Raw genomic sequence first — 22,255 nt, forward strand, 5'->3', positions numbered from 1 at the left:
TTGAACTTGTCACCTGTATAATAGACACCTGTCCACACGCTCAATCACACTCCAATCTATCCACCATGGAAAGACTAAAGAGCTGTCTAACGACACCAGGGACAACATTATAGAACTGCACAAGGCAGGGATGGGCTACTGGACAATAGGCAAGCAGCTTGGTGAGAAGGCAACAACTGTTGGTGCAATTATTAGAAAATGGAAAAAACACAAGATGATTGTCAATCTTAAGGGGTACTTTGCACGATGCGACATCACAAGCCAATGCTGCGATGCCGGGCGCGATAGTCCCCGCCCCCGTTGCAGCTGCGATATCCTTGTGATAGCTGCCATAGCAAACATTATCGCTACGGCAGCTTCACATGGACTCACCTGTCCTGGGACATCGCTCTGGCCGGCGACCCGCCTCCTTATTAAGGGGGCGGGTCGTACGGCGTCACTGCAACGTCACACGGCAGGCGGCCAATCGGAGCGGAGGGGCGGAGATGAGTGGGATGTAAACATCCCGCCCACCTCCTTCCTTCCGCATATCCTACGGAAGCCGCGGTGACGCTGGTAGGAGATGTTCCTCGCTCCTGCGGCTTCACACACAGCGATGTGTGCTGCCGCAGGAGCGAGGAACAATATCGGACCGTCGCGTCAGCGTAATTATGGATTACGCCGACGCTGCACCGATGATACGATTACGACGCTTTTGCGCTCGTTAATCGTATCATCGAGCCTTTACACACTACGATGTCGCATGCGATGCCGGAAGTACGTCATTTTCAATTTGACCCCACCGACATCGCACCTGCGATATCGTAGTGTGCAAAGCCCGCCTTAGTCTGCGGCTCTATGCAAGATCTCGCTTATTGGAGTAAGGATGATTTTGAGAAAGGTCAGCAATAAGCCCAGAACTACACAGGAGGATCTGGTTAATGACCTGAAGATAGCTGGGACAACAGTCTAAAAGATTACCACTAGTAACACACTACACTGTCATGGATTTCCTCCTGTTTGGAGAAAAACGAAAGATGAGTACAACTCCAAGAACACCATCTCAACCGTGAAGCATGGGGATGGAAACATCATAATTTGGGCGTGTTTTTCTGCAAAGGGGACAGGACAACTGCATTGTATTAAATAGAGGATGAATGGGGTCATGTATCACAAGACTTTGGACAGCAGCCTCCTTCCCTCAGTAAGAGCATCAAAGATGGGTCATGGCTGGATCTTCCAGCATGACAACGACCCAAAATACACAACTAGGGCAACTAAGGAGCGGCTCCGTAGGAGGCATTTCAAGGTTCTGGAATGGTCTAGCCAGTGCCCAGAGATAAACCAATTTTCTGCCTCTAAAACATAACACAAAAAAACGAACATTCTACTAACCTTCCCCAACCTTCATGTCATGTGGCATCCTCCTCTGCAGCAAGCACAGAGTTCGGCAGTTGATATTATGTGTCTGCCTTGGCAATGCATGATGTCATAGCCATGTGCATCATAGGTACACCTATGTCATGGGGCCCAATGCTAAAACAAAATCTTTGCCCCTTTCTTTTAGCCATTTGTGAGATCTCAGTGCCTCAATCTAAATTTCTATCATATAGTATTTTTTAACTTTGCCTATGTGATTGCTCCCCCTGATAATGACCTATCAGACCATTATGTATCTGGGCTACAAACTTCAGGAACCCCTAAAAAATGACATTGCTTATCCCAAAACACATACCCCCTTTATTCCAGTGATTTGTGAAGGTGGACCATTTCTCCAAAGGTTTATTTGGCAAGCCTCCTATGTGACAGAGATTTTCCAAGATGGCAAATAAAGGGTTGGCAAAAAAATAGTTTCCATTTATTCTTACAATTAGTAAACATTAGTGATGACCAAGCACTAAAATGCTTGAGTGCTTCGTATTCGCATTGAGCAGGTCAGACGCACGGATGGGCTTGGCTCGAGTACCGGGTATAATGGAAGTCATAGGTGAACTCAAGCATTTTTCCGGAAGACCACAACAGTAGAGAGAGATTGGGGTGGGGACTCGCACATGTCACTTGGGTACACGCGCTACTCGCTATATAGTAATGAAATGACCGTAACCGAGCACCCTGAGTATCGAGCAGTAGTGAGCATACTTACTCCTCACTAGTAAAGATGCAAACTTTTGTCTTTTATCTTTTTAAATTCTGATTGTATAGTTGTCTGTATCAGTAGTGAATTTTCTGGAGGTGCCACTGTGTGGCCAGGTCTCCATCATTAGGACCCCCTACAATGGACTCATACAGCCCTAGTTCAGGCAGCAAATGAGGCTCATATAAACCTATAGCAGACTTTCTTTAGCTGGAGGATAAATAAATAAAAAATACATTAAGTGCTCTGTCACAATGATTTATGGTGGAGACATCAATGCGAAACTTTCTGTCATATGAATCTTTTCTTGGAGTAACCTAGTAATTTAAGATTTTGCTTCTAAATTGACTCTACTTTGAGTCCAAGTGCGGCTCCGTATGACCTTGAGAGGTCACCTCAGTTACTATGAATGTCTCAATTTCATTCTATAATAACCTGAATAAATGGATGGGGAGAAAAAAATTCTGGGAAACTCACAGCTGAGTTCCAAGTTTCTCCATGCTTTGTTTTTGACTCTATTAATTTGTGTGTGTGTGTGTGTGTGTACGTGTGTGTGTACGTGTGTGTGTGTGTATGTATGTGTGTGCGCGCACGTGTGTGTGTGCGTGAGTGTGTGTGCGTGAGTGTGTGTGCGTGAGTGTGTGTGCGTGTGCGTGCGTGAGTGTGCGTGTGTGTACGTGTGTGTGTGTGTGTGTATGTGTGTGTGTGTGTGTGTGTGCGTGAGTGTGCTTGTGCGCACGTGTGCGTGTGTGTGTGTTTGTGTGTGTGAAACAAAGTTCTCATTCTTGGGTATAATTCTGTACAATATAGTGTCATCAAGTTAAAGACTAACTAAACTTTTATTTTTTTTATATAATTTTTCATATAATTTTTTTTAGCAATACTTAAGCATGTAAAGAATTAAGACTTTTCAAATTACTGAGGAATTGGCAAATCTCAACTTAAGGCCTTTCACACATCAGTGAAAAACACGGATGTTTTTGACTTACGGGTTAAAAACGCTTATGTCCCTCTATGTGCCATGATTTCATGGCACACATATGTTCTCCATGTGCTATTCGTGATCCATGAACGCATATGGAGATCAGGTATTCCAAACTAACCTGTCCTCGCTCCTGCTGTCCATGGTGCTGAATCTGCTTCTCTGCTGTGTCTGGCCGCTGCTGTCTCCCCTCTGCAGCTACTTCCGGGTCAGCTGTGCAGTGCATAACTGCATTTTCATGAGCATAATTAGCCAGGCAGGAAGCAGCAGGCAGCAGCAGATGAAGACAGCGTCGCTGGAGACAGGTGATTTTAAAAAGCTTTTTATTTTAAATGTACATGTTTTTCTAGTACGTGTTTCATGGAACACACCCCTGTGTGGTCCATGTGATATCATTGATACCAGAAAAAAGAAAAAAACGGACATGTCTTCATGCAGAAATCACAGACACGCATGTACGTCGCATGGAGACACGTTCAGTGAAAAATCACTGTGTGAAAAAGACCCATTGATATTAATGGGTCTGCATATATCCGTGATTCTTGTACGTATAGGAACGTACCAGAATCACTGACGTGTGAAAAAGCCCTAAGGCCTCTTTTACACATCCGTGAAAATCACGCACGTTTTTCACGGACGTGTCAAAGGTGCGTATTGCTCTCAGTGTGCCGTGTGTATGGCACACGTGTGTTCTCTGTGTGTTATCCGTGATAACACACGGAGAACGGGAACTTTCTACTCACCTGTCCCTGGCGTCGCTGTCCATGGCGCTGATCTGCGGTCTCCGGTCCTGCCGACTCCCCGCTGCTTCTGCTTCTGGCCACAGTAAAGTGAATATTCAATGAGCATAATGAGTGGCGGTCGGCAGCAAGTGACAGCAGCGGCAGAGACAGGAGGGCTGGAGAAGGTGAGTAAAGGTTTGGGTTTTTTTCTCACAGACACATATCTTTTCTCCGGTGCGTGTCACATGGAACACATCCATGTGGTTCGTTTGCATTACATGTGTCACGTTTGCGTTCCATGTGACACCCGTGATGCTGGAGAGAAAACGGACATGTTGCCGTGAGAAACACATGGACACACGTAAGTACGGAACAGACACACGTTCCGTGCGAAAATACATACGTGTGTCAAAAACTATAGGAATACATAGGTCTATATGTAGAAGAATTGGATCCAGCAGCACGTCCAAGATAAATGATAAAATGTAACTTTATTTCAAAAGACTAAAAACATGTTGGATGGACATCCAGGGGTGATTAAAAAACGTTTTACGTGTTTCTGGCCTGATATAATATGATCCATGGACCCGACACAATCAATGGAAGGGTTAATTTGCCAGCATGGGAACCATGAATTGGATTTTCCCATGCTGTGAGTTTTTTCAACAGCCTGAGCATGTTTAAATCGGAAATGCTGTGTTTTGTTTTTTTTGTTTTTTTTTCTGTTTGAAGGAGTAGCTGGGTACTCTTGTATATATTGTGTTTTATTTGGTTGTAATATGTCTAAGATTAAGGGCCACTAGGCCAGAAACGCGTAAGACGTTTTTTAATCACCCCTGGATGTCCATCCAACATGTTTTTAGTCTTTTGAAATAAAGTTACATTTTATCATTTATCTTGGACGTGCTGCTGGATCCAATTCTTCTACCGGTTACTGCTTTCTCCTGCACCTGGAGCCCACCTCCTTGCACCGTCCTGAATAGAGGAACCCAGGATCAATAATCGGGTGAGCTGGAAAAATTTTTCTTTTCGTATAGGTCAACGTGTGTACGTGTCTCCGGTACGTGAGAAAACTGCCAAACACGTACCGGAGGCACGTATGTGGGAAGGAGGCCTAAAGTAGACTGTGATGAAACAACAATTAAGGTCGAAGAAGAAGTGATATTCTTAGTTTGTCCAACTTTACCCATCCAGAGATCACACAAGATATTTCACTTTAATTGAGACATAGATTTTTCTAGAAATCCAGCCACAATATAAGATTAATTTACAGTATGTTGCCTTTGATGCATTTTTTATAGATGTGTTAGCTTTTTCCTTTTATTGCTGTAATAGTAAACTGTCAAGTGTAAAAACACTCCCAGAAGATAAAAGTAGCCGAATCATTGTATTACACGCACCGTAGAAAACCAAATCTCATATAATGGAAGAAAGAATCAGCTTCAATCCTAAAAACTATGACAACAATCTAGCAAATAACACAACGAAAACGACACCCTAAAGAGTCACTCAAATACCATAAAAAAATCCAAATCTTAAGCCATATCTCATTATTCTGGAAAAGACTCCACTCCCCCCGTCCACCATGCCCGATAAGTCTACTAGATGAGCTGTAACTAAGTGACTACAGATAAATGTGCCTTCCTCCATTAAACATTAGCATGAAATTACAGAAAATTCAATATAAATGTCTAAAATGATGTATGTTGTACTTTTAAAAAAATAAATGATAACATTTTTCAGTTAACAAGTAATTATGGCGGCAGATCAGCTATCAGGGCTTTCAGACAAGAGAGGGAAATGGTCAAGTAGATGGCAGGAGAGTGAAACATTTAGCATAATTTAAATTCTTTTAATAGAAATGTACTTGCAAAGAAACAATCACTTGTAAAATGTCAGCTGGTGGAGTAGAAATTTCATTATTTCTGCAAAAAAAAAGAACAAATTATGTTCTGGATGGTGCAACGCTAGACATGAGCATGTTGGGAAAGGACATTTCTGCTTTTGGCTGAAGTGATTATAGATTATAAAAATCTGCAGCTATTATTCTTCTCCGCCATAGAGAAGGATATAAAACAGGCAACACTGAGACATGGAGGGATAAGGTTCTACATGTAAAATTATGTCCTGTATGTAATATTTCTTTTTTTTTTTTTTTTCCAATTTAAAATTTTTTATTGAGTTTATAAAAAAGCAAATAACAAGAAAAAAATATATCCATGCTTTGACAAATGAAGTAGATCAAAGGTCTAGACGACAACACCGTCGTAGACCTAAAGGCAAAATGTAAATGATAAACATAGTACATTGGAATTCAATTTAAACCATGAGAGGAAGAAAAATAAATAATGAAACAGAGAGGGAAGGTAAAGAAGAGCAGCAGTCATGATATTTAGAGAAAAAGGATAAGTCAGCAAAAGAAGAAGAAATAGAGGAAGAAAAAGAAAAAGAAGAAAAAGAAAAAGAAAAAGAGTAAGAGTGCCGGCCGGGTCTGATACATAGTCCGCTGGACCAAAATTTGTTGGATGGGTGGAGTATGATAGCATGGGGAAAAAGACCAGGGTACCCAGTCATCGGAGATTAAAGTAGGTCAAGAAATTTTTCGCCAGACAGGAATGATTCCCACTGAAACCATTTAGTGGCCATCCCTACCGTCTGACCACGGGACTGGGCCATCACCATCTCCATGCGGTGAATCACATTCACTTCCAGTACCCACTCATCCAACGTGGGGGGAGCAGGGTCCTTCCAACGCCGCGGGATCACCGTCTTGGCCGCCTGAAGGAGGTGACCCAGGAGGGATTTTTTGTAAGTCTTTTCTGGTACCTTAAAGATGTACAATAAGACTGCCTCTGGACGACCAGGAACTGTGATCCCTGTAACCTCCCGTATGGCTGTTAGTACTTTGTTCCAAAAGACCGCCAGGCTCGGGCAATACCACCAGATGTGGGACATGGTGCCCCCCTGCGCTCCACAGCGCCAACAGGTATCAGGTACTTCTGGGCACCAAGCATGCAAAAATGCTGGGACCCTGTACCACCTGGAAAGTATTTTATAACTAGTTTCCTGCATCCTGGTGGCAACCACGGACCTGTGGGTCAGACGGAAACAGCGCTCCCACTGATCCCCCCCGAACGTCTGATTGAGCTCCTCCTCCCAAGCCGCACAAAAGCGGGGAAGAGATACCTCTGTCGCGCTTGTCATGAGTTTGTACACTTTTGATATTGCATGACGTGTATCGGAGGAAACCGCGCAGAGGTTTTCAAAACATGTCGGAAGCGAGGGATGGGCCATGCCACTGTCTAGTGAGGTTATAAAATGTTTAAGTTGGCCGTATTCAAAATGGAACCGCGATTTAAAATTACGATTCTCTACAATCTTCAAGAGTGGTAGGAGGGAGCCCTCCGGGGCCACCTGATTCAGTCTCAAAGGATTTCGTTTCGAGCTGCCCAGGAAGTTGTTGGACGATGCCCCTGGTATAAACTCTGGGTTATCCGTTAGGGGCATGAGGGGACCCCTGGGCTGGATCAGGCGGTTGCGAAGTGGTGCAGCGTGTATAGATTTCAGTGTTTGTTTGGTGCTATAAGACATACTAATCTTATGTTTAGTAAGGAGTGGCCAGGTCCACGGCAGGGTCGGCACTGATAAAGGGCATAGATCCTGTGCTAGACTAACCCAAAGCTTAGAACCAGAGTTATGTAACAGGTCTAAAACTCTGGCGTAAGCGGTTGCCAAATAATACCGCCTACAGTCGGGCAACCCCGCCCCACCCGCGTTCTTGGTCCTAGTCAGGACGCTACTCCTTAGACGAGCGCGTTTCTTTGACCAAACAAATTGATTGAATAAGCGCTGTAGCTTGGCCCAATATGCCGCCGGAACATAAACCGGGACCGTTTGTACCAAATATAACAGTCTTGGCAGGGCCGTCATCCGGAGAGCACTGATCCTGCCAAACCAAGAAAGAGTACCCCTTTGCCAGGAAACTAAGTCTCCCTCAAGTTTTGACAAAAAATTTTGATAATTCAGTGCGAAGAGCCTGGTCAGATCGGACGGGATATGAATGCCCAAGTAGCCAATACTGCCGTGGGGTGGCCATCTAAAGGGGAAATTTGGTTTTATAGCATCTATAGTTGTTTGAGGCAAGGAAATATTTAGGGCCTCTGATTTTTCAAAATTGATTTTAAAGTTGGACCACCTGCTAAATCGGTTTAGTTCCAACATTAGTGATGGGAGAGATTTAAGGGGATTGCACAGATAAACAAGGAGATCGTCGGCAAAAGCGGCACATTTATGTTCCCGATTGGCGATATTGATTCCCCGTATATCCGGATTATTCCTAATGGCGGATAACAAATGTTCCATGACCAAGATGTACAACAAAGGTGACAGAGGGCACCCCTGTCGGGTCCCGTTGTGGATGGAGAAGGGTCTCGACAGAGTGCCATTAATCTTAAGGTGTGCTGTCGGAGAACGGTATAAGGCCATAATCCTGGACGAGAACACCGGCCCCAAGCCTATATGTTCCAGTGTCTGGGAAAGTGACTGCCAGGAGACTCTGTCGAAAGCCTTCTCAGCATCCAGAGACAACAACATCAGAGAAAGCTTTTTAGTGTGTGCATGATGGATTAGGTCCAGGGTCTTTATGGTGTTATCCCTCGCCTCCCTACCCGGGACAAAACCGACCTGATCCAAATGAATCAGGTCAGGCAGCAGAGGGCTAAGTCTGTTTGCCAAGAGCTTGGCATAAATTTTTAAATCTACATTAAGGAGAGATATTGGTCTAAAGCTACTACACGCCGTGGGGTCTTTTCCAGTCTTAAGGAGCAAAGAAATATGGGCCGTGGTGGAGTGGGGTGGGAAAGGGACTAAATCTGAAATCGAGTTAAAGGAGAGAAGCATTAAGGGTGCTAGCTGTTCTGAAAAGGATTTGTAAAACTTGGCGGGAAACCCGTCGGGACCGGGACTCTTGTTGCCCGGTGTGTCGCGAATCACCGCCAATAAATCCTCCAGTGAAAAAGGACTCTCCAGGTCTTCAACTACAGAGCTATCGAGTTGCCTAAAGGGCGAGGGCATGGAGGGGCACCCCTCACCTAACTCAGGAGGTCCAACAGGTAAATTGTATAGCCTAGAATAAAAGTCGTGAAAAGTATTTGAGATGTCGGGGGTGGCATAAAGTAGTTCATCCTGTGAGTTCTTGATACATGGAATGAGAGTATGGGCTCTTCTTTCTCTCAACGCATTGGCCAGCAGTCTGCCTGGCTTGTCCCCAAACTCATAAAACCTCCCCTTACCCACCTGTAATAGATGTTTATAAGAAGAGTCCAGCAGCTTTTTAACCTCCATCCTAGCGTGCAATAAGGCCTGTAAAATAGGGGCCGATAAGGCGCGTTTGTGGATGAGCTCCAGTTCAGAAACCCTATGAAGAGCTTTTACTATGTCTTGGGCCCTTTCTTTTTTAATGCGGGACCCATGTTTGATAAAAATGCCTCGTAGAACGCACTTCAATGCTTCCCACTTGTAGGTGGGGGCAGTGTCGTCCGCTGAATGGTCCTCTATGAACCTAGTAATAGAGGTCTGAACATCCGTAAGACAGAGCTCATCCAGCAGCAACGACTCGTTCAGCCGCCATGACCCTCTAGGGGTCGAGAGAGAGGGAATTTTGATCGTACAATAGACCGGCGCGTGGTCAGACCATAATATGTTACCTATCCCGGTATGCTGTATCCAAGGGAGGGCATTATGCTGTAGAAAAATATAGTCGATACGGCTGTATGAGTCCTGCGTGTGGGAATAGAAACTATAATCTCTGTCCGATGGGTGCTGCAGTCTCCATGCATCGAACATTTGGATACGAAATAGAGCTTTTTTGATACGTTTAATGGTAGAGTAAGCAATGCTGGATTTCCCCTTGGAGTTATCCAAAGTAGGGTCCAGGGTGACATTAAGGTCGCCGCATAAAATTACGGTACCTTGTATCAAAGGGATCGCCACATCTACCAACCGCGCAACAAAGCTATCCTGCCTTAAATTTGGGGCGTATGCATTGATTATCGTAAATGTTTGGTCCCCCACCTTCAGCGACAGGATAATATATCTTCCAAGGCTATCCGTCGTGCACTTTAAGATTTGGTGAGGAAGGGATTTATGAATGGCTATCGCTACACCTTTAGAACGGGAGTCTGGATTATCTGAGGTTACCCATGTCTGGTAGTATTTATTCTTGATGGTTGGGGAGTGTCCCTGTTTGAAATGGGTCTCCTGGAAACATACTATTCTCACCTTTCGTTTATGAAGGTGGTAAAGTATCTGCGACCTTTTCTCCGGAACATTGAGGCCCTTGGCGTTGAGAGAGGCTAAGGTGAGGTCCGCCATCTATAGGGGAATGAGACATTAGAAATAAATGAAAAAAGAAATCGGACGTGATCAGCCCGGCCGCCAAAGACAGAAAGAAGAAAAGACTTGAGATGAGAAGAAGAATGTAGGATGGAGAGGAAAAAAAATAACAGCAGGCAAAAAAACCTTGCACAATAAACTAAGACCGAACAAACGTTCCTAGGGAACATATCCACCGTTACTCGGCAGGACAGAGGATCCCAACCTATTTGGGGAAAAAAGCTATCAGACATAACCGAACAGAGCTCTAGATATACTTGGAACCATAAAGTTAACCATAAACACTGGCAAAAGTATCAAATGAATGTGCAATACGGGCGATAACTAGACTTGAGGACATAATGAAAAAGACCTTTATCATAGGTAACGGAAAGTTATGCAGGTCCTGGAGGCATGCCCATCCTCTAAGCTTGTCTATGTCTGCCGCCGGGGGTAGCCTGATCTGCGGCCCCTATCTCCCCTAGGTGGCAGCCCTCTACTGGAATCACTATGTAGGATCGGCATGGTGGTGCTAGCTTTTCCCCTAGGAACCCAAGGCTGTAGCAGCGTTGTAGGCCATTCTGAGATGGAAATGGTAGGGAGGCCCAGGTTCGCGACGAATGCCGGAAAGTCCTCTGGGGAACGTAAGATCCACCACCTTGAGTCCTTCTGTACCGATAGGGAGAAGGGGAATCCCCATCGGAACGGCAGGCCCTTCTCTTTTAAGACATCCAGAAGAGGCTTAAGGGTAGCACGTTGGGCCAGAGTGTGCCGCGAGAGGTCAGGCATTATGCGGATGGCTGAACCATTATATGATAAGTTCTGTTTCCTCCGGGCGGCAAGCAAGATGGCCTCCTTGGCGGCAAAAAAATGCACCCTACATACAACATCTCTTGGCCGAGGGTCCTTTGGGTCTGGGGGACGTAGGGCCCGATGAGCTCTGTCCAGTTCAAGAGAGGCTCCTGGTGGTCTCTTTAGTAAGCTATTAAAGATTGAACAGAGAACTACAGGGATATCAGGGGCGGCAATGGACTCAGGCAGTAATATTTCATATGTTAGCCAGATGTACACGAAGTATCCAAAATATTATTATCTCCCAAGCAGGAGTGAGACAAAGTGCGTAAGTTGTGTTCACACAATGCCAAGTTGGACCTTTTGAAGAAGCCAACAATGGCACCAACATGTAGGATTGCTGTCACGGTCATCTCCCTGCTGTTTTGAAACATGTGACAGCCTCCCATCTCCATCTTCACTCCTCATTTAAACAAGGTATCCTTTGGCATCTCAGGAGTTAATTTCAAGATTTGTTGCCAGCAGCTCTGAGCAGGGCAGGTCAGCTGTTGCTGCTTTGGGACCTCGCCCATTAAGGTTAAATACTGGAGCCTTCCCAGCAGACCTTGCTGCTGTTAGAATCATTTCTACCTCTGACCAGCCTGGTGGAAGGATCTGCTGAGGTTTTGTGCTGTGACATCCCCCTGCTACTTTAGAGTCCATCTTCTTTGGTGAAGTTTGGTGTTTTGTATCCTTCTGTTTATTCCCCCATCTGTCTTTCCTTTCTCTCTGTGTTTATTAGTTTAGTGGCGAGTCTAGTGTACTCATTGGCCTACTCACTAGACTGGGTGAGTTTAGGGCCAGCTGAGGGACCCAGGTATCCTGCTCACCGACTGGTTGAAAGAACCTGTATATGAATGCTAGGGAGCTCAGGAGTCAGCTTAAGGTGAGTGCAGGAGGTGCTCCCTGACCCCTCTACCTAGAGGCAGGGACCTCCATTGTATCATGACCCTGCTGTTTCCCCCTTTTTATGATATTTTTTGGTAGTGTGTCAGACGTCCGTTGGTCTGATCGATGTGTCACGCGTTATATAAATAGACATATTATACTCCGTGCGTGACATTGGCACAATGTTCAAACTGACTACCACCACAGATGAATGGATCAGGCAAAATTCTAATTTCCCTGTTCGTGCATTTTTACCCAGAAAATTTGATTAGTTGAGAATTTATTGTCAGCATATGTAATGCCCCTTATTTTGATTTTGGCTCTCTGCAGACCCTGAAGCATAATAATCAAAATATGTATAAAAAATATGATAAAAATCCTTATACTTAGCTATTGCTAAACTCTCCAGCTACTCCTCTATTTACCGCCATCTATCTGGTCCTCACTACTAGAAATTCGATGTTTGGAGTTCGGGTTCAGAAATCGACTTCCAAAAAAACAGGGTTCGGGTTCAAAATTCGAGTGAGTTACGAGTGCAAACCACTCAAGTGAGCAATGCTGTACTCGGGTATGATTGATGCTCAACCCTGTGGGAATCACGTGCAGTGTTTGATCAGCTGACATTTGGGGTAAAATCAGATCAGAGGCAATGTGAACACACAAACTAAAAAAAATATAAAAATTAGAAAAACCACACCCACCCTCCTCCTGAGGTGTTCTGCTTATGGTTGGCTGCATGTAGGTGGACCCACAAACTGCCCAATTAATGACTTCCATTGAGGTTTCGATCAAGTCAGGTTCAAAAATTGAACTTTTTTAAGGTGAACCAAACTTCCAAAGGTTCACTCATCTCTACTCACCACATCTTCTGTTTGTATAGGATTCCCGGGCCTTCTAACATTGTGCCGTATTTCCAACTTTCATGATGAGTGTTCGTATCAAGCGCAAGGGAGATTACCAAATCAGGATGTCGCAACATGTGCCACAACCTTCCTGTGTGTGCATGTGCTGACTTCTCCCAGACCATATCAGAGCTGGGACGCCTGATACAGCTTTGGATGCCAATTGACACCAGGCGATCAGAAGATGCGGCAAGAACCGGACAGGTGACAATGTGTATCGGAAGGGCCAGAGAGGAGAGAAGAAAGATGAGCATAAAGATTTTTCTATGTTTTACCTTTTTTTTTTTTTTCATTTCCATATGTTTTCTTTTTGAACACAGCACCCCAGTGCTACAACACTGCAATGCTAACCACTGAGCTAATGTTCTGCCCATATGTTTTAAGTTTTTAATGGCCCATAATGGTTCAGAAAAATATCACCTATTTAGCAGAATTGAATTACAATTTTTTTTGCAAAATTTTCTTCTCTCATTTTTTTGCTCAAATAACTACCACCTTCAGTGATATCGGCTGTGTGGCTGATGTCATTAACCATGAAGTTAACCTTAATTGAGTGTCTGCAAGGTCTTATGATACAACCATAGGGAGATAACCCAGTAAGGCTGGGGTCACACAAAAGTGTAAAAATTCAGTCCAATTTTCATCCAGAAAAGTGGGATCATTTTTATCCTCTCAATTGTGTATTATCCGTTTTTTTGTGCAGTAGCAGTAATCATTTACAGGAGCATTAACAGTTTCCTATGTTATATAATTGTATTGTATCCGTAAAAATCAGATGCCATATTACAGCATTTAATTTTTTTTTTCTGCACCCATAGACTTAAATGGGTGAGTCTCGCCGGATTTCAGAGGAAAATCACAACGTGCTGTAATTTTTTTCACTGATTTTGTGAGCTGCACTGCCTGATTGAATAGAATAACATGGGTCAGTGTGCTATCCGATAAAAAAAATCAAATAGCACACATTTGATTTATATATCATTTTACTACATATTGTACTGGAAAATTGGAAAAAAAACTTCTTCCATAATAAAGTTTATCATCAAAAATACAAATTGTTTCACATGAATGGAAATATATGAGAGATTACAGAACAGGAGAAGGACTTGGTTATTTTAATAACAAGTAAGCTCAGGTGCAGTAGTCAATGCCCGGCAGCAGCTGCAAAAGCAAACAAGACTTTAGGGTGTATAAAAAAAGATAAAATCCTGTGATCCCAACATAATATTGTCTCTCTATAAATCACTTGTAAGGTCACATCTGGAATATGAGATCTAGTTTTTGGCTTGTACTGGTACGTCCTAACTTATGAAGGGGTGATCAACACCGGCTGTTACAGTAAGCTAACGCCGATCCTTGCACATGTTTGCTGATTTGAACAGCAGGTATGTGTACATTGCAGGCACAGGAGGATCCACGATCCACTCACGCTCGTTAACCCCTTAAATCGTGCTGTAAAATGTGTTAAATGGAACAGTAACGCAGCTGTGCAGCTCTAATCAACAAAAATTAATGAGCGATCAGACTGCTGATCCTTATAGTCCTCTAGGGGGACTAGTAAAATAAATAAAAAAAGGAAAAAACGTTTTAACACTAGAAGTCCCTGGAATTTCAAGCTCAACCCATTCCAAAGGTAGAAATGTTAAATGACCCCTCTCTGGGACTTCTAGTGTTAAAAAATAAAAAATCTAAAAGTTCAAATCATCCCCCATTCGCTCCATTGAAAGTTAAAGGGTTAAAAAAATAAAAAATATTTACGCATTTAGGATTGCTGCGTTCAGTAATTTCTGTGAGCTATCAAAACATAAAATCAATTAAGCTGATCGGTAAACGGCATAGGAGAAAAAAAATTCCAAAGGTCAAAATTACGTTTTTTGGTTGTCACAAATTTTTTGCACAGTGCAATAACAGGCGATCAAAGCATAGCATCTGCACAAAAATGGTACAAGTAAAAATGTCAACTTGAGATGCAAAAAATAAGCCGTCACTAAGCCTCATATCCTGAAAAATTACAATGCTATGGGTCACAGAAAATGGCGCAAAAAATGCGCCACTTTTATGGACAAACGTCTGAATTTTTTTAACCCCGTATTTAAAAGTAAACCTATACATACAGTATTTGGTATCTACGAACTCGTACTGACCTGAGGCATCACAGTGGCACATCAGTTTTACCATATAGTGAACACAGTGACTAAAATACCCCCCAAACAATCGTGTAATTGCACTTTTTTTTGCAATTTTTCCAAACTTGGAATTTGTTTGCTTTTTTTCCAGTACAATCTATGGTAAAACTCATGGCTTCATTTAAAAGTACAACTTGTCCTGCAAAAAAACAAACCCTTAAATGTAAAAATTGACATGAAAACAAAAAAGTTACGGCTCTCGGAAGAAGGCGAGGAAAAAACAAAAACGAAAAACAGAAAAATCGCCCGGGGTGAAGGAGTTAAAAAAGAGGAGTTTGGGAAATTAGAGTCAGTTTAAAGGTGGCTTCTAGACTACTGCAAGAATTGGAAGGTCTTTCCTATAATCAGATGTTGGAAAAATTGGGCTTGATTAAGTTGGAAAGACGTAAAAGGAAGGGCACAACTTTGGAAATTTGGTATGTCTCACCAAACGGCATAAAATGTTGGAAAAACAAAAATCAAGTGCAACCGATTTCAATATGCCCGATTCTTTGTTGTCCAAGAAGCAAAGTCACTTTTAGGGGTATATAGGAGGAATTTCTTCGCTCCCCTCTTGAGGAACTCATACATGCACAGTATGGAAGGATGGGAATATAACATTTAAGGCATATGGTCGAATAGTCTTCTAACTCCAAAGATGACTCATGCCTACAATACAGATTCTTCTTCTTCAGGGCACGGTTCTTCTACCAGGATTCCATAATACAGACATGAAATATTTCTCAGTTGTGTATTAATCTGACCAGTTTTACATATCTCTTCACATTTTCCGTTTTCCTTTTAACCCAACCAATGGCTTCTGCCTCTCAGTGACTTGATTACTTTGATAACCTCAATCAAAAGGCAATTACCCAGCGAGGGCACAAGGTAATTATTCCCATCCACAGAAGATTGAAAGCACCTGAATAGACAGATGCAATTCACTAAGCATTGACTTTATTGGTAAAAAAAAAAAAATACCACTTCAGATTTCAAAGTCACTGGAAAAGTTGATTTGTTTTGAAAATGTCTTCATGCTATCAGAAAAAGTGACATTTGGATTCAGCGGTTATCATTTTATGTCATATAGAAATGATAAAGAAGATGATAAAACGACACCATTAGATTTATGGACATTTTTTTTCTGTGTTATTTATTACATTTGATGGAATATTACACAACACTATTATTATTATTATTATTATTATTAAGTATCTGTAGCACCCGGCGTTGCCTGGGATAGTAACTGTCTGTCTCTTTCCCACTCCTTCTCTCTCTCTATCCGCCCCTCCCTATCCATCTCACTCTCTCTCTATACCTGTCTCTCTCACTCCCTGTCTTACTATCTCTCTCTGTCTGCCTCTCTCTGTCTCTGTCTGTCTCTCTCTGTCTGTGTCTGTCTGTCTGTGTCTGTCTGTCTGTGTCTGTCTGTCTGTGTCTGTCTGTCTGTCTCTGCCTGTCTCTGTCTCTCTGTCTGTCTCTGTCTGTCTCTATCTCTTTTGTCTTTCTCTCTCTGTCTATCTCTGTCTGTTTATCTGTGTCGGTCTGTCTCTGTCTCTCTGTCTGTCTCTTTGTCTCTCTCTGTCTCTCTGTCTGTCTCCCTGTCTGTCTCTCTGTCTGTCTCTCTCTGTCTCTGTCTCTCTCTGTCTGTCTCTCTCTGTCTCTGTCTTTCTCTCTGTCTGTCTGAATATCTATGTCTATCTGTCTCTATCTGACTGCCTGTCTCTGTCTAGCTGTCTCTTTCTGTCTGTCTGTTTATGTCTTTCTGTGTCTGTCTGTCTCTGTTTGTCTCTGTTTGTCTCTCTGTCTCTTTCCCTTTCTGTCTCGCTCTGTCTCTGTCTTTTTCCCTGTCTGGCTCTCTCTGTCTCTCTGCCTCTTTCCTTGTCTGTCTCTATTCGTTTCTCCTCAGAAATCATATTACCTCACACATAAGCTTCTTATGCTAAAAATGTTCTTTGTTGCCTATAGCAACCAATCACAGCTCCTATTAATGACCTGTAGTTCCCAGCTCCATTCACTTTAAAATTAGCAGGTTTTTTGTCGAATAACTGTAAAGTGCGTGAATAAATTTTTCCTTACAAATATAGTGTATGACGCACCCTGGGTCACATGGGGTGTCTGTGTAAAAGTTTGTGATTGTAAATGCAAAGGTGCAGATTACTTTAGCGGACATGCATACATACACACACACATACATACATACATACATACATACATACACACATAAATACAATAGCACATACATAAATACCCATATACACACATACATACAGAAATACACATATAAATACATACACACATATATACACACACACTTTCCGTACACACATACATTCATATATACATACACACATACATTCACATATACATACATACACATACATACACACACATTCACGCATACTGTACATACATACATACACACACACACACACATACACTCAGCATTATATATTAGATAATAATATTATTATGGTTTGATAAATATTTGATATAATGTAGCCTCTCCACTGTTGATCTGCAGAGGTCCAGTCTTGAGTCCCCTGCCGATTGCGTAAACAACAAAGCATATACACTCGGCTTATTCATGACAGTGTGCACAGCGGTGTACAGACCTATGGATTTTCAAATGCACAAGAACACTGTTGTTTGCACACTCATGCATAAGCTAAGCAGGTTATGTCTTTGGTTTGCGAGATCGGAGGGGGGTCTCAAGACCGAGAACCCTGCAGCTCAACATTGTTTTAGAGGGACTACAATATATGCATTTTGTTTTTCATTTTTTTATTTTTTATTTTTAGTTTAGTTTTGCTATAATAGAATGTGGATGACAACTGAATGCGCCCTGATGTGCCAGCAAAGAACCAAGAAAAAGTGATCCACTTTGACCATACATATAAAGAGAAATGTGCTACTTAGAAATATTTTGCAACTGATGAAAATCATTTTTCATCATAAACACTAAAGTCCAAATTATTCACCCCTCATTGCAAGTCAGGTTTATTAAACTTTCTGCTGTTTACAGTAAACCACGTAAAAATGAACACACAAATCAAATAACAGCTAGTTTCTACAAAATCAATCAAAAATCCACTTTTACTGCTTGTTTTAGTATTAAAATGATTCAATCATTTTATAACAACCATCTTTACTACATAATAATGCTCTTCTGGCTGTTATGACCTGCCGCAACGGTGATGCACCTTTTGGAAGAGTTACCGAGGAACCTTAGCTCATTCCTCATGAGCAATTGATTCCAGTTCACAATTATTCTTTGGTCATCAAGAAAGTGGTCAAAAAAGTTAAGAAAAGACATCACTGCCTTGGACAAACAAGGAAAAATATATTGTTAGAAGCAGAGATAACAAGTTCAAAGTGAAAGGAGCACCATGAAGAGTAAGCTATCAATGGCTTTCAGTGGATTTTCGAGACAACAAGAGGTCAGAAACCATGGATTGACTACAAGACTACAAGACTTGCAGTAGAATTTGGCTGTAGCAGGCATTGAGGTTTTACTTTGTACTAAAATGTGTGCTAAACTCTAAAGATCCCCATGCCCGAATCCCAAGATATTCACCTCTACTAATCCAAAAGCAGAAGAAAACTAATTTCCAATGTGATCAAAAGCAAATAAAGAAGCCAGATATGTTTGTGGATTAAGTATTGTAAAGAGATGAAACAAAACAGGAACTTTTGGGCCTATGGATCAGTGGCATGCCTGGAGGGAGCAGAATAAAGTATATGCTGAAAAGACCACATTCCCTACAGTGAAGCATAATGGTGGCTTAATGATGCCTACAGTGAATCATCACAGTGGCTCATTGTTGCCTACAGTAAAGCATGGTGGTTTCTCAGTGTTGTGTACAGAGAAGCATGGCAATAGATCAATTGTGTCTGCTGTGAAGCATGGTAGTTGCTTGGTAATACCTATTTTGAAGCATGGGGGTACCTCAGTGATGTCTACAGTGAGGTATGATGGTGGATCGTGGATGCCTACAGTGAAGCATCATGTTGGGTTGATGAAGTTTTGGGAATTTGAATCCTTCTCTAGCACTGAAAACCTTCAATATGTGGATTCAATCAAGTATATGGAAATTTTAGAAGAAAACATCATGACTTCTACAATAATCTGAAGCTTAAGCATCATTGGTCCCTCCAACAAAACAGTGGTCCCATGAATAGTGGTCTGTAATAACTAGTTTCTCTGTTAGTGATCACTGTACTTAATCCTGGACTGTATCTGTATGGGCTGTGTGCTGGACTTGTGGGGGACTTTGTTCAGCTCTAGGAAGTACACTGATAACTTGCTTGCTGTACGCACTTCTGCATAGAAATTCTGGACACTCGTGTATTAGTGCTGTGCACACACCTGCATATAACCTCTGGACATTCACCACTTGTTTGCTGTGCATACTCCTGCATATTATTCTGGACATTCACCACTTGTTTGATGTCATATTCCTGCATATTATTCTGGACATTCACCATTTATTTGCTAGGCGTACACCTGCAAATTATTCTGGACATTCACATATTTGTTTGCTGTGCTCAATCCTGCATATTATTTCTGGACATTCACACATTAGTGTGGTTTGCACTTATATTTAATTTGTAGTTGCTCACTGTTATTTTGTTATTTGCACTGTGTTTATTATTTGTTAATATTGAGTATTTACCCAACCCTGGTCTCAGTTTTGTTACATTCCACGCTATCAGATTCCAGAGTATCTACATACAGTAATTGTGACAATTTTTCCTTTACAGACTCTTAAGAGAATCTACGCCTTTAAAAACAACTTAAAAATGATAATTAAAAAAAATAAGTCAATTGATAAACTAGACAAATGTAGTGTGTAATTTAATTGTACAAAAACCTAGCTATGTGAGACCATAAAAATACTTCTAATATGATTCCCTCAGCCTTGAAAATGTCTACTCCAGCATTATAAACATGCCACTTTTTTTTTTTACTTTTGATGCATAGAACAACTTTTTTAAAAAACTTCCATTGTAATCAGCAGTATTTACCTTTTCAAAAATCTCAGGAACAATGGGAAGCCTGCAGCAAACTTTGGATCCTATTTTGAGAATTTGTCCTATGTCCAATCTAGAAAAGGGAAAATGCAGGAGGATTAGAAGCCTGGCACAGTGATTACTTAACATTTCCTTTTAGAAAGTAAATCTTCACAGCACTGTCATCACCTCCAGTCCCATTATACTAACACCTCTTAGAATTTACACTTTCGGTACAGAACCAAATCAAACACATAAATCAGCAGAAAACTTGTAAGATTTCCATACAGATAAAACTTTCTTTAAGACAAAGGAAAAAATTGTCCTGCAAACTACATGTTAGAATTTTTGGAGATGTATACAGGATTCTTCATTACATTGTTTTTTACTTTTATTTACAAATTGCATTTCTTGTAATATCATGATGATTGTCATTTTTTGATAGATTGTACTTTCAGAAGTCTGCAATGCAAATGAGCAATGTCTTGAGAGAGTTATTCCCATCTGAAAAGATGGAAATAATTGGAAAATGCCTGCATCTTTCCAATCTACTTTTTATTTAAAATTTACAGCATTTCCTTGACGGTTACTTTTAGATTACGGTATTTATCGACTGTTTACAGTGGTTGCCTTGAGTGGTAGCATCTTTACATTATAATTTACTTTACATTCCAATATATTCACTCAATCCTGAATTCAATGTATGCAAGTTATAGTTGTTCTATGCTGACCATTTTGAAACAGCATTTGTCCAGAAAAACTGAGGTGTTCGTTTATGTTGCAGCTGAGAAGTTTCTTGCTGGAGATGCTGAGGAGCGCCATTTGTCGCCTCTTTCATCACCTGTTTGCTAGTGTTATTTTATTGCAGTGCTTACAAGCTATTTTCTTTTGAGCTTGTAAGCACTGAAGCTGTTTGGGATTGATAGACTGAGCTCTTAACTTCCAACCCTGACCAACTTCAGCGCCGCTGCACTCCGACAATGCTACAGTATTTAGAGTGCAAAGTTTAGGCCCGTGTAGGAATGATACTACTCGACCCAACTGTCAATCAAATACCCACTTTCCTCTGTGATCAGGAAATTTGGAGCTTGGGGAGCAGTGTCCTCCAGAACAGAATAGATGAGATACGTCCTTTCATTTGTACATTTAATTGGAAAAGAAGAAGACGAATGACTTTTGTATTGGCTTCATTTTAATATTACTTTAATACTGGGTAGAAATAAATTATATGGATGATTTGTTACTAGGTTACCTTCATGAGAAAGGATCCAAATTAGTATCACACCAGGCAAAGAGTGGATGACGTGATTTTTGTGAGTCTACGCTTCTCAAAACCGTCTGGTTTCTTCATCAGGACAAAAACGACAAAAAGGCAAAATGTGTAGACTCAAACCATATGTCATCCACTCCTTGAATGGTGTGATATTATTTTGGATCAGCAGCAGTGCGGAACATATCCTTTTTCTCCTGATATCTGTCACAACATTGGCACTCCCAGCCCAGGAGCCCTGATGCTCTTCCCTGCTCACCTCCTCTACCCCCGCAACCTCCGTGGTCCCCCCAAGTCTCCTCTGTTCCTCCGTCAGCACCCCGGCTCTACCATCTATCAGGGACATCGATGTTCCTCCTTCTCTTTGCTTCTAGTCCATCCCCTGGCTCCCAAGGCCTGTGCATGCGCGGTAGGGCTTTTGGGAGCGCACTTAGGACACAGCTGCGCTGCTCTCCCTTTTCTTAAAAGGCCAGCGCAACCTAAACCGAAAGTGCCTACTCGACCCCCCATTATTTAGGCACAGAGCATATAAGGCATCATCCCCCCATGGGAGGTGACTGTTCAATATTTCCCCATAGTTATTGTGCCCTTGCTAGCTGTCAGGTCCTTTTTTTTTTGTACCCGCTCTCCATACTGTCCTGTGACCTTGTCTTTTTTCCTGCCTAATATTGTCTATGTAGTCTTCAATATTCAATCACTCTGTATAGCCCCACCCCCACCACTGATTGGTAGCTTTCTACCTATGCACAGTGTAAACAGAAAGCTGCCAATCAGTAGTGTGGGCGGAGTTATACAGAGCTCAGCATTCAAAGAAGTGGTAGATCTATAGCAGAGTTTATGTCAAAACTGCACCAGGCAGTCCAGTAAATGATACATTGCTGGAATCAGGGTCTCTGCCCTGACGTGGAAGCAAAATCCTGATGCCTGATTCCTTTTTAGTTAATAGCAGTCTGGGTCTCAAAACCCTTTAATATTGAAGAAATATTTCTGCTACTGG

General features: G+C 42.0%; 1 protein-coding gene across 2 annotated transcripts in view; it reads right to left on the reverse strand.

Moving 5' to 3' along the window:
* The window catches only part of CNTN5 (contactin 5), a 2,293,676-nt gene that overhangs the window by 1,431,954 nt on the left and 839,467 nt on the right, over nucleotides 1–22,255 (reverse strand). For both annotated transcript variants that reach the window (XM_075337481.1, XM_075337482.1), the window contains one exon: nucleotides 20,004–20,082. The gene's annotated coding sequence lies outside the window, so the exon portion shown is untranslated. The remainder of the gene's footprint in view (nucleotides 1–20,003; nucleotides 20,083–22,255) is intronic.

This window comes from Anomaloglossus baeobatrachus, chromosome 2 (genome assembly GCF_048569485.1).
Source record: "Anomaloglossus baeobatrachus isolate aAnoBae1 chromosome 2, aAnoBae1.hap1, whole genome shotgun sequence".
In the NCBI taxonomy this organism is placed as follows: domain Eukaryota; kingdom Metazoa; phylum Chordata; class Amphibia; order Anura; family Aromobatidae; genus Anomaloglossus; species Anomaloglossus baeobatrachus.